The sequence below is a fragment of the Tupaia chinensis genome, unplaced genomic scaffold (genome assembly GCF_000334495.1).
Source record: "Tupaia chinensis unplaced genomic scaffold, TupChi_1.0 Scaffold000078_1, whole genome shotgun sequence".
Lineage (NCBI taxonomy): Eukaryota > Metazoa > Chordata > Mammalia > Scandentia > Tupaiidae > Tupaia > Tupaia belangeri.
The window spans coordinates 7,310,123-7,322,489 of NW_006159539.1; positions in this window are offsets into that span (position 1 = coordinate 7,310,123).

Sequence of the window (12,367 nt, forward strand, 5' to 3'; positions counted from 1 at the left end):
TGTATTTTTAGACTTCTGCTATAAGACTTTCTTGATAAAAACAAATGATAAAGAGGCTGTCAACTTTACTGTACTGTAGAGGTACTCAGTTACAGTATAGTTATCCAGGTGAAATGTTCCATTCTTTTCAGCCAAGCTCACTGATTCCAGGTGACTAAAACACGTGAATTATTAAGAGTAAGTTTACTGGGCCAGCATGTGGCATGGTGTTTGGGGTGCTAGATTCCCACATAGTCGACCATGGTTCAAGTTCTGGACCTGGCAGCTTGCATTCTCATTTTCCCTCTCTCTCTCACTCTCTCTGTCTCTCAAATAAAAAGAAAGAAAGATAGATGAACACAATTAAATAAAGTAATTCTTTAAAAAAATGTGGTTCATTTTTTGCTCTGTTCTATACCAAGGTTTTAGGCACTTGCACCCAAATATCATTGTGTATTTTTTGACCTGTAATGTGAAGTTCATAAAAGTCCCTTTACATGTCTCTCCCTGGGACCAGGAACATATTAGATCCAGGGAGCTAAGAGATTTATAGCTGAGAGACTGCTCCTTTATCACTTGCCTGTCATCCTTAAACAGACATGGAGAGGTGGTTACCAGAAATGAGATTTGGATGGGCAGAACTGATGCTGTGCTGGGTGGAAGAGGTGGGGAACTTCTCATCAGATGGCTCTTAATTTCATTTCATCTGGACTCCAGATTGATAATTATATTTTAGGGAAAAAAATTTTCCTTCTCTCTCTGCCCCGCTTTGTGTTACTATAATTATTTCATTTGGAGAAGAGTCTTTGGCTTTGATAAAGTACAGTGAATAGCAATTCATTCAAATAGTCATTTGTAAGTGCCTACTAGCCCTCAGTGCTTCTTTATGTATGCAACATACTATGTTCATTGAAGCCATTTATGTTGAGTATCTATCTTCTTGCTTGCTTTCTTCTTTATCCTTTTGCCCTTCTTCTTCTTCATCTCTTTAAGGTTTATACCTACTGTGACTTGAATGTATTTCCTCCACAATTTGGGTGTTGTCAATATGATAGTGTTGAGGTAGAGCCTGTTAGAGGGGATTAGGTCATGTGAGCTCCACCTTGTAAGTCACAGTAAGACCCGTCTTCATGCAACATTCAACTCACTCGCCTTTCTGCTTTCCACCATGTGAGGCCACATTGGTTTGTTCTTTCCAGAAGACACAGCATCAAGGCAACATTTTGGAGGCAGAGAGCACCCCTCACCATATAATTGAGGTTATATAATCAGGTTAATTGTGGACTTTCTAGCCTCCAGAAGTGTGAGAAAATGAATTTCTGTTCTTTGTAAACTACTAATCCATGGTATTCTGTTGTAGCAATACAAATGAGTGAAAGCAGGCATGCTTATTATAGTTGATTTGAGGTGTCAGCTTGACTAGATTAGAGACAGTCAGATGGCCAATAAAGCAGTATTTATTCTCATTGTTGCACTGAGCTTGTTCCTCTTCTGTTGAAAGGGAAACTCAGATGATTTTGCTTTGGATTAGAATCAGGTTGTCCTCGGTGTGCCTGTGAGGCTGTTTCCAAAGGATAATGGCATGTGAGGCAGTAAACTGAGTGGGGAAGATCCCTCCTCAATGTGGGAAGCCACCATCTGATTGGTCGGAGGCCTAGACAGAACAGAAAGGTGGAGGAAGAGCCCTTCTCCTGACCTTGGACAGCAGAACTCCAGGCTCTCTGGTCTCTGGTCTCTAGCCTTTGGACTCCAAGACTCACACCAACAGCCCCATAGTTCTCCAACGTGGACCTTGGAATCACACCATTGGCTTCATCTGGCTCCAAGGTCTTTGATCTTAGAGTGAGCCACACTATGTGCTTCCTGATTCTCCAGTTTGCAGGTGGCCTGTCATGGAACTTCTGGGCCTTCATAATCAAGAGAGCCAGTTCCAGTAAAAATCCCTTTTCATGTCTCTCTCTCTCTCTCTTTTCTCTCTCTCTGGAGAATCCTGACCAAGACGATACTGTTGGCAAATTATTAGATCTAATCATTGCTATTGGTTTGAAGAAAAGAAAGGCCTCAAAATAATATCTTGATTTCTGCTGTTAACTTCAGGCTTTCTGAAACAAAGTTCTGTGTGACCGCCAAGATCACAATGAAGGCAGGTGCTCAACCACTTGAGTTCTGAAGCACTTTCAGAGAAAAGGCAGTGAACTGGCCCACACCGATGAAGTTTCCTCAAATTTGATTACATTTAAATCTGTCCCTTTCACCTGGGAAAACCTGTAGGCTTATATGAAGAACTACGCCTTTTATTTTGAAACTAAACTTTGAAGTTTAAATGTAAAAGGTGAATACTGGTGCCTAAGTAAACAACAGCTGTTTCAACCTGGAATGTTTTTCGGAATTTCAAAGGGGAAAGAAAACAGGTAGAAAGTTACTCCTGTATTCACAGACCGTAGGAACCCAGTCCTTGGACATCATAGAACATAACAGCTAATCTGTGAGGGGACTTCAGAAAGTTCATGAAAGCATTACACAACGTCGTGACGAACAGTTGTGATGAGTGTACTAATAATGTGATTTCATCATTATACATTATTGTCATGTACTAAAAAATCACATTATACTTCTGCAAATATGTACTTTTAAAAAAATTAAGAATTAAAATTCATTAACTTTATTTATTTTAATTTGATCAGAGAGGGACAGAGTGAAAAGGGGGTAGGGCTTGAGAAAGCAGGCTGTCAGGTCCAGGACTTATACAGGGAGTCCAGTGCCCTTAACCACTATGTCATCTGCCGACCCAGTATGTACAATTATGTTGGTAAAACTTTGGAGGTTCTTTTTGCCTTGGGAGGGGGTGCATGTACTTACCAGAGAGAGGGGAGGAGAGTAGAAAGTACCCCCCAAGGGGACTGATCATGCTGCAGTCCCATCTTCTCTTTCTCTCCCTCCTTTCAGAATTTTGAGCATGCATGAAAACATGCATGGTATGTGTCCCAAGCTATCGACGCTGGGACCTAGTACTGCATGGTCAGCCATGTGGGATCCAGCTGACTTAAACACCAGGCAACAGAGCCAGCCCATTAATACAAGTGTTTGAAATAAAAAAGGTTGGGGGGGGAGTGGAATTTCTGTACAAGGTTATTTTGGTGCAAAGAAGTTTGAAATCCATGCATAGTTTCTTCTTCCTATGCATTTTCCATGAACTTGTTGTAGACCCCCTCCTATTCACCAAACTACTACTGGTTTTAATGTGGAAAAGTCTAAGGCACAAGAGCCTTGCAGGCAAAAATCATCAGATCTTGCTTGCCTGTGATCCTGAGTCAAAGGGGGAAACGACTATTTCATTTTCTTTCTCCTTTGTTTCTCCTTTGGCTGCTGGAAATGGCCACCCAGAGACTGCTGTAATTTGGCATCTTACCTGCTCCCCAAACTGCAATGGAAATCAACTTTGAAAGGCTCATAAAAAATTGTCTCTGTGCCATTATTTGTTTTGTTTTGTTGTTTGTTTGTTTGTATTTTAGGTTTTTGCCATAGGGTACCTGTGCTCACCAGAGAGAGACAGAATTAAAGTGAGAAACCACCCCCTCACAGGGGGGATGGCCACACTGCAATCCCTTCTCCTCCATTCTCCCCTCAGGAGTCTGAGCACACAGGCACGCACACATATTCAACATCATTTTCAAGCTACCAGGTTTGCGACTCAAACTGTGGTCTGCCTTGTAGGAATCCAGCGCCTTAGCCACCATGCTACCTGCTGGCCCTCCCATTTGTTTTAAAGGGCAATTTCTCAGTCCCTGTTTTCCTGGTCATTTCTTTCTTTTTTTTTTTTTTTTCCTTTTTCCTTTTTTTTTTTTTTTTTGGGGGGTTTTTTTTTTTTTTTTTTTTTTTTTTTTTTTCTATAGTGTGTAGTGTATGTACTTGCTAGAAAGACAGAGACAGAGAGACAGAAAGTGAGAAATCACCCCCCAGGGAGATGGCCATGCCACAATTCCTTCTTCTGCATTCTCCTCTCAAGATCTTGGGCATGCATGCACATGCGCCTGGTGTGAGTTTAAGCCACCAGCTCAGATACTTGAACCGTGGTGGACTACATGGGAGTCCAGTGACGTGGCCATTCATTATGCCATCTGCTGGTCCATAAGAACCCTTATTCTTGGAAGAATTTCTGTATATTTTCCCAAGGCAATGTGGCTAACTCACTACACTCTGATTTTCCCTTCTTAAGCAGATAGACATTAGTTTCATGTGTATGTATTAAAATCAGAGTTAATAGAAGAAATAAAACACCATCTATATTAACTTTCTCTCATTAAAATTAATAAAAAATTAAACTTATCCCTTTATGGCCAAACTTTTCTGTTCATCTTAATAACCTTTAGTATACTTTATATTAACTCTTGTCTGAATATCATTAGGAAATGATGGCTTTTCACAAACTCATTATATTTCAATAAACTGCAATTATTATACCCTTTTGATGTTCATATTGTAACGTGGCCAGGGGAAACCTCAAATTCAGCTCTTTTGTCCTGTTTGCATCGTTTCTAGCATTTTGAAGGTTTCTCTGCAGTGGTAGGGTATTCCATTAACACTCTCCATTAAGCAATACATCATTGTTTTATATTTATATTTGTGCCTCTCATTATCTTATTAGATTAGAGCCATTGAAGGGAATGGAGGCCCATTGTGTGTGCACACATGTTGTGTGGGTGTCTGTGTCTCTCTATCTGTCTGTAGGCTAGGAACCCTAGTTCCTTGTCATGAAGGTGAAAGACAGAGATCCAAATCTTGGCTTTAGGACTTAGCCAGTGTGAGTACTGGCTGAGAGAAAAATACTTCCGTTATTGAGATGCTTAACTGGAAACAAATATTGGTTTTTAACATTATGAGTTCACATTGATTTTTCCCCCTAATATTATTAACATAATTAAGTTAGTGTTCCTGGTTCTTCTTATAGCATGGGTTTTATTGATCTCCTAGTCTTGCCAATATATTGATGAAACGAAATGACTTCAGGTTGAACCGTATCTATTTCATAGTTCTAGCCTGATGCTTATCTGCTTTTGTACTTGTCTTCACATCACACTGACAGTAGACTCTCGACACTGGTCTCTGTTGCAGCATCTCACTGTGGCTCCAAATTCAGCTCTCATCCCTCTACTTCTTGGCCCTTGGAAATGGGCCTAAGTGCTTCTGGCCCCTGAGGAGGAATGGTTCTCAATAATGGCACATTGACTCTCTTGTCTTTCCATAAAGGGCTTGCCCTCACTCTTTGCAGTCTCTTTTACTCTATGTGTGGTTCAGTTTCGAAGGGCTCCCATATTTCTCTTTGTCCATATTTCTTCTATCATCGTTTTTATCCTTCTCTTGACAGTTTTCAGTCATTGACTTCCAAAAAATACAAAATACAAAGATGCAGTCTCTGGATGTTCTTTTTGATGAGAACACTGAAAGGGCAAAGCACTTTTTCCTCTATCTCAGTTTGGTTAAAATAGTTCCTTCCAGAAGTCCTGGATTTCTTAGATTTTTAAGTGTCCTCCTTGACCGGTTAATTCCAGAGTAGCTGATATCATCATTCCAAGGATCTGGAACTTAATGAAGTTTGTATTGGGTACGAATAGTTGATCCTCCATCCGTGGATTGTAAGTTACAGGGGCTGCCACCACCTGGGGTTTTTTGCCAGAGGTACCCTTGTCACTTTTATACTTAGGAAGAGGACCCTGGACAATGAGATGGGAGGCCACATGCTTAGGGCGATAAGAGCCAGAAGGTACAGAGCCCAGTGAGATCCATACCTAATCTCTTTATTCAGAGCGACCCTAGCAGCTTGGATTTGGGTTTTCACAGCAGCCTGGGTTTCACTTATTACTTTGAGCCTGGAGTAGAGTATATGAAAAACATCTGCTTTTCAGAGACTGTCCCAGGACCTAGGCAATGGGTGCAGAAACGATGGAGTACGTATCCAGTGTTCAATATTAGTGAAAATTATTAAAAGTTGTAAATTTTTGAGAGATTTTTGCTATATACGTGTGCTAGGCAGAAAGACAGAAAGAGACAGAGAGACAGAACACAAAAAATCACACCCCAGGGGGGATGACCATGCCACAGTCCCTTCTCCATTCTCTTCTCGGGATCTTGGGCACACATGCACATGCGCCCAGTGTGAGTTTAAGCCACCGGGTCCAGGACTTGAACCACAGTCAACTACATGGGGGTCTAGCGACATAGCCATTACGCTAATTGCTGGTCCCAAAAGTTGTAATCTTGTACCAGCAGGTGGCATGGTGGTTAAGGTGCTGGACTACTACGTGGTTCGAGCCTGGGACCCTGTGGCCTGCAAATCATGCTGAGCATGTGTGACCTAGTGCCCAAAATCCCAAGAGGAGAGCGGGCAAGAAGGGATTGTAGCATGACCATCACCCGTGGGGAGTGATTACTCACTTTTCCTCTCTCTGTCTCTTTCTGTGTCTCTCTGGCAAGCACACACACCCTGTGGCAGAAAAACTAAAGAAAAAAGGAAGTTGTAAACTTAATGTATATTTTAAAATGGTAAATCAGAACTATATGTGAAATCTGCCATTTATGTGCCAAGTTTTATGCTAGACACTTGGTATTGAATAACTTTTCAATCCAAGTCGTGCTGAGACAGTTACTGTTATTCCCATATTAAAGATGGGTAAACAGGACTTAGAGAGGTTAAGTTAATTATCCACAGCCATAAACCAGTAGGTGATAAATTGTGATTCAAACCCAGGTGCTCCGACTCTAGAACTCATTGTCCTAAATGTGCGTGTGTATTTGTGTTTGTCAAAAATTGGTTCATATCATACATACAATTTGGGATCCTCCTTTTCATCATTTATTATTTTATGAAGAGCATTTCCTGGACCAGCAGGTGGCATGGTGGTTAAAGGTGCTAGACTCCCACATGGTCAACTGTGGTTCAGGTCCTGGACCTGGTGGCTTACTTTCTCGCTTTCCCCTTCTCTCTCTGATCAAACTGGGAAAAAAATAATTATAAATAAAGTTAAATAAAATAATTATTTAAAAAATAAAATAAAAAAGAGCATTCCCCTCATGCTTTTTTAGAAATATTCAACTTCAATGGCTGAATACTGTCTTTTCTTAAAAATGTATTATAACTTTGCCAGTTCCCTGTTAATGAACATATATGTTTTCAATTTTTCAGTATTACACTTATTCAGTGAGCACTAAGTCGTGTTATATTTTCATGTCTGATTATTTTCTTGTTTAGGGTCATTGGAGGGGAATAAACTAATCCCCCAAAAGGGAACAGTGTGAGAACTTGTACAGACTGTACCAAATCACTTCTCACAGTCTGTGCAAATGCATACTTCTGCCAGTAATCCATTCGGGAGCCTTTTCAACAGAGTTTCACCAGCATAGAGAATGATCTTTAACAAGTGTTTTGGCATTTTAATGGGTGAATAAAGTGTACTTTGTAATTATTTTGATTAGTATTTGATTAGTTGTGGTATGAATATCTTTGCATGTTTATTGGAGTTTGTGTTTCTTTAAATTTACTGTGTGTCCCCTGCCCACTTTTCTTTTGAGATATGAGAGATTTACTTATTGATTAGTAAGAGTACTTCATGTACGCTTTTAATGATATTATCCTTCTGCCCTGTTGCTACAGCTCCTTTTCCCACTTCGTAATTTGATTATTGAGAATGATGCTTCTAGATGTAGAAGAGTTTGAATTGTGTAATAGTAAAATCTATCCAGCTTTTCCTTTGTAACTACAGCCAGCCATTAGAATGTCTTTCCTTCTCCAGAGATCTGCTAATTACTCACTTACATTTTGGTCTCTCTCTGTTTTTTTTTTTTTTTTTAATCCATCTGTTTTTATTGGTGTTTTCGTCTCGGGCTGCTGGGTGGTGCGGCTATAATTTGAGTTAATCAATTGTCCCAAGCATTTGATGAATAACTTCTCCCTTTCCCATTTGTTGTCGTGTTTAGTTTATTATGCTGAGACATATACTGGAGTCTATTTCAGGGCTGATTGCTCTAGTCTATCAATCTACCTGCCAGTTCTTGAGCTAGTATCATACTGCTTTGTTTGCAGTTGCTTGCAATATATTTGTTTTAAATTTGTTGTAAAGAGATATTTTTGCTATACCATACCGCAGTCCCTTCTCCTCTGTTCTCTCAGAATTCTTGGCATGCACACACACACACACACACACACACACACACACACTGGCTTGAGTTTTAAGCTGCCTGATCCGAGACTCGAACCTTGGCTGACTACACAGGAGTCCAGTGATGTAACCATTATGCCATCTGCTGGTCCTGAAATGTATTTTAATACCTAGTAGGACAAGCTTATGGGCTCTAATGGCTCTGATTCTCCTTTTTAATATGTTCCTAATCTTGTTCTTTTTACTTGATACAAAGTTTAGATAATTACGTCATATGAGAATGATAACCTTAATTTATCTTTTGGTAATACAGAAAATGTATTTTTCATCGTCCAACCAGTGACATGGTGGTTAGGGAGGCTGGATCCCACATGGCTGACTGTGTGGTTTGAGTCCTGAAGTTCATGGCTTGGAAAGCGTGCGTGTCCATGCCTGCCCCAAATTCTGAGATAATAGAGGAGAAGGGGTTGCTGCACAGGTGTCCATCTGAGGGGTGATTTCTCTCTCTCTCTCTCCAGTGAGTGCACACACCCTATAGCAAAAAAACGAAAAAGTTTTCATCATATGTTATTGCAAAACCATAGTAGGATTTCTTTTCCTTTTGTTGTGCTATGTTTTTCAGTTTTAAATCAGTGCATGCTAACTTCATGAGTTTTTCTTTTCAGCGTTCGATTCTCTATCTAGAAATATCATATATAACATGTATTATGTGTCTTATTTAAATTCCAAACATTATTACTGGTGAAGTTTTCAGACAATGAGGCATCTTCAGATGCAACTATACATATATACTTCGAATTGATTCCAAATTTCTGACCCTTTATCTTAAAGTCAGGTAAAATTTGCCTTAAAAAAAAAACAAAAAAAAAACAAACTGTCCATCCATATATCCTGAGTATCTGAGATTTCGCTCAGGCAGGCATCAGGGAAGTTTAGTGTGGACACTGACATGGGAATCAACTGTAGTCATAAAAACAAGGAAAATAACTTATTTTTGGGCAAAGAAAGGAACATTCTAAATATCAGTCTGTGGACTTGATAAGAAATTTAGAATAGGATCCGAATCAAATAACTTTTCTCAGTTCTTTGTAGTTTTATATCCAGAGAGTGGTGCATTCATCAGAAAGACAGAGAGAGAGAGAGAGAGGGAGGGAGTGAGGGAGGGAGGGAGGGAGAGAGAATGACCCCCCCCAAAAAAAACCCCAGGAACAAACAAACAAAAAATGACCACATGGTCAACTGCAGTCCTCTCTTCTCTATTTCTCCTTCTTGTCAGGATTTTGGATATGCACATATACATATGTGCCTGGTGTGTTTTTCTTTCTTTCTTTTTTCCCCCTGGAGATTTTTGCTATAGGGTGTGTGTGCTCACCAGAGAATCAAAGAGACACAGAGATATAAAAAGTGAGAAATCACCCCCTGGGGAGATGGCCATGCTGTAATCCCTTCTCTTCCATTCTCCTTTCAGGATTTTGGGCATGCATACACACGTGCCTGGTTTGAGTTTCAAGCTACCAGTGCCAGGACTTGAACTGCAGTACAGTAACTATGTGGGAGTCCACTGACATAACCACTATGCCATCTGCTGGTCCCATCTGGTGTATTTTTCAAGCTGCTGGGGCCAGGACTCAAACTGAGGTCAGCCATGTGGGATCTGGCTCCCAAAGCACAGCACCTAGCCACTGCTCTATGGGACTGACCCCAAATCAAAGAATTTTTTCAATTTATTTATTTATTTATTTTAAAATTTACACTATAATCACTGTATATCTTTACAGTGTACAACATTTCTTTTCTAGCAGGAATACGGTACATATCAGTCAAAACAAAAACATTACTGTATACATTATCACCAACAAATTACATTTTATTTTTGTGTGAATTACATGTTGTTTTTTGTTTTTGTTTTTGTTTTTTTTGCGTTCCTCTTTTTCCCTCCCTCCCTCCCTCTATTACCAAGCCCCACAAATCAAAGAATTTTGAAAGTTGGAAATAATTGAAGAGTGGGTTTAGAAAGCAGCCAAAGATAGTTCCCCTCCTTGAGAAAATGGCACACAGGTAGATGCAAACATTTTTAATATATTTTTTTTTTTTTTGCAAAGGATGTATGTACTCACTGGAGACAGGGTGTGGCAGGGAAAAAGTAAGACATTTCCCCCCAGAGCGAATGGCCATGGCCATGCTACAATCCGTGTTCCTCCATGTTCCTCTAGGGATTTGGGGCATATATGCACACATGCCTGGTGTGATTTTCCAAGCCACCACTTCTGGGCCTTGAACCTGGAAATAGGCCATGTAGGATCCAGCTACTTTAACATCTGTGCAACCTGCTGGCCTCATTTAATATTTTTCACCGTAACTGATATGCAAAAAAAACAAAACCAAAACAAAACAAAAAAAACGATGGCTCATACTTGGGTCAGGTATTAGATTCAGTTCTTTACATAATTAATCCCCATAACTACTCTGTGAAGTGTACATTATTACAGTTTTACAGACAAGCAAATTGAGGTTCTAAGTAGATAAGTACATTTTCCAGACCAAAGTTAGTAAGTGCCTGAACCACCTTAAAAATCAGGTGTCTGTGATTTCAAATCACATGATATTGTTCATTGAGTCTTATTTCCAGTATTATCTTTTTTAATTTAATTTTTTAGGTTGCTATAGGGCACGCAAGCTCCCTGGAGAGAGCAATGAAACATCACTCCTGGGAGAGATGGCCACACCACAGTCCTCTCTCCTCCATTGTCCTCTTGGGATTTTGGGCATGCATTTATAACATTTGTTTTCCAAGTTGCCAGATCCAGGACTCAAACCATAAAGTCAGCCATGTGGAATTCAGTCGCCTTAACTGTCACGCCACCTGCTGGCCCTGTAAGTAGTTTGTAGTCATTGTATTTCAAGAAAAAGAGGAGCTGGCAGGTGGTGTGGTAGTTAAGGGTGCTGGATTCCCACATGGCCGACTGCGGTTTGAGTCTAGGACCTAGTGGCTTGCTTTCTCACTCCTCCCTCCCCCACTGTCCCTCTCTGGTCAAGTTAAAAATAAATAAATAAATAAAGTTAAATAAGAAAAGAAAAGAAAAAGAAAGAAAAGAGCCAGCAGATGGCATGGTGGTAAAGGCGCTAGACTCCCACAGGACCGACTGCAGTTCGAGTCTTGGATCTGGTGGTTTGCTTTCTCACTTTCCCTCTCTCTCTCTCTCTCTCACTCTGTCCCTCTCTGACCTAGAGAGGGTCAAATTAAAAATAAATAAATAAAATAATCTTAAGAAAAAATAAAAGAAAAGAGCCATCAGATGGCGTGGTGGTTAAGGCACTGGACTCCCACATGGCTGATTGCAGTTTGAATACTGGACCTGGTGGCTTGTTTTCTCACTTTTTTTCTCTCTCATGAGTGCACACAAAATTTAAAATTGATAATAATATTACATAAAATTAAAAAAAAATCTACCTATACTGCTGCTTGACTGACAATACACATATATGTATTTTTTTAAACTTAATTTGGTTCAATTTAGTTGGGGTTGCCACAGTTCTTTGGGTTTTTGTCTAAAAAATGTTCCTTCCTTGGAATACATCTTTAAGTTTTTCAAGAAAAGTGCATGGGTGGTATCTTTTTTGAGCCCTTGATTAGAATATCTAAGAATGTTTTTTTGTTTTCTTTGCAAATTAACAACATTTCAGCTTGAGTCATAGGCATTTTCTCCTAGTACCATCGAGACTTTGCTCCTTTATCATCTGGCATCTAGTCTTGTGCTACACCCTCAGTTCAGCCGTTTTCATTTTTACCATAAGTAACATTTGTGTTTTGTCTGGATGTTTGTAGAATTTTTTAAAAAGTCCTTTATGTTCAAACAAATTTGTGAGACTACGTCTGATCTTTCTTTGTCAATTCTGCGTGGAACATGGGATGGTATTTAAAATCATTCTGAAATCCGTAACCTCAGAACGCATTATGCAGGGCAATGAGAATATCTTAGTTCTTGGATGATTGTCCTAACTCTAACCCACGAAAACTCCTTTACTTTTCTTACTTTGCTTCAACCCTCCTTTGTAGGTTGATATAAGGAAGCTGACGCGTGGGGGACTACTCTGGGCAGACCAGAAGTTTTTCTCCTCTCTCTTATCTGGATGTGATTTTTAATTACCTATAATCCCATAATCTTTTTCTTTAAAGAGGGATTTTTTTTTTTTTTTTTTCCTAAAGGGATGTGGCCTTTCCCGGGAGGATAGAG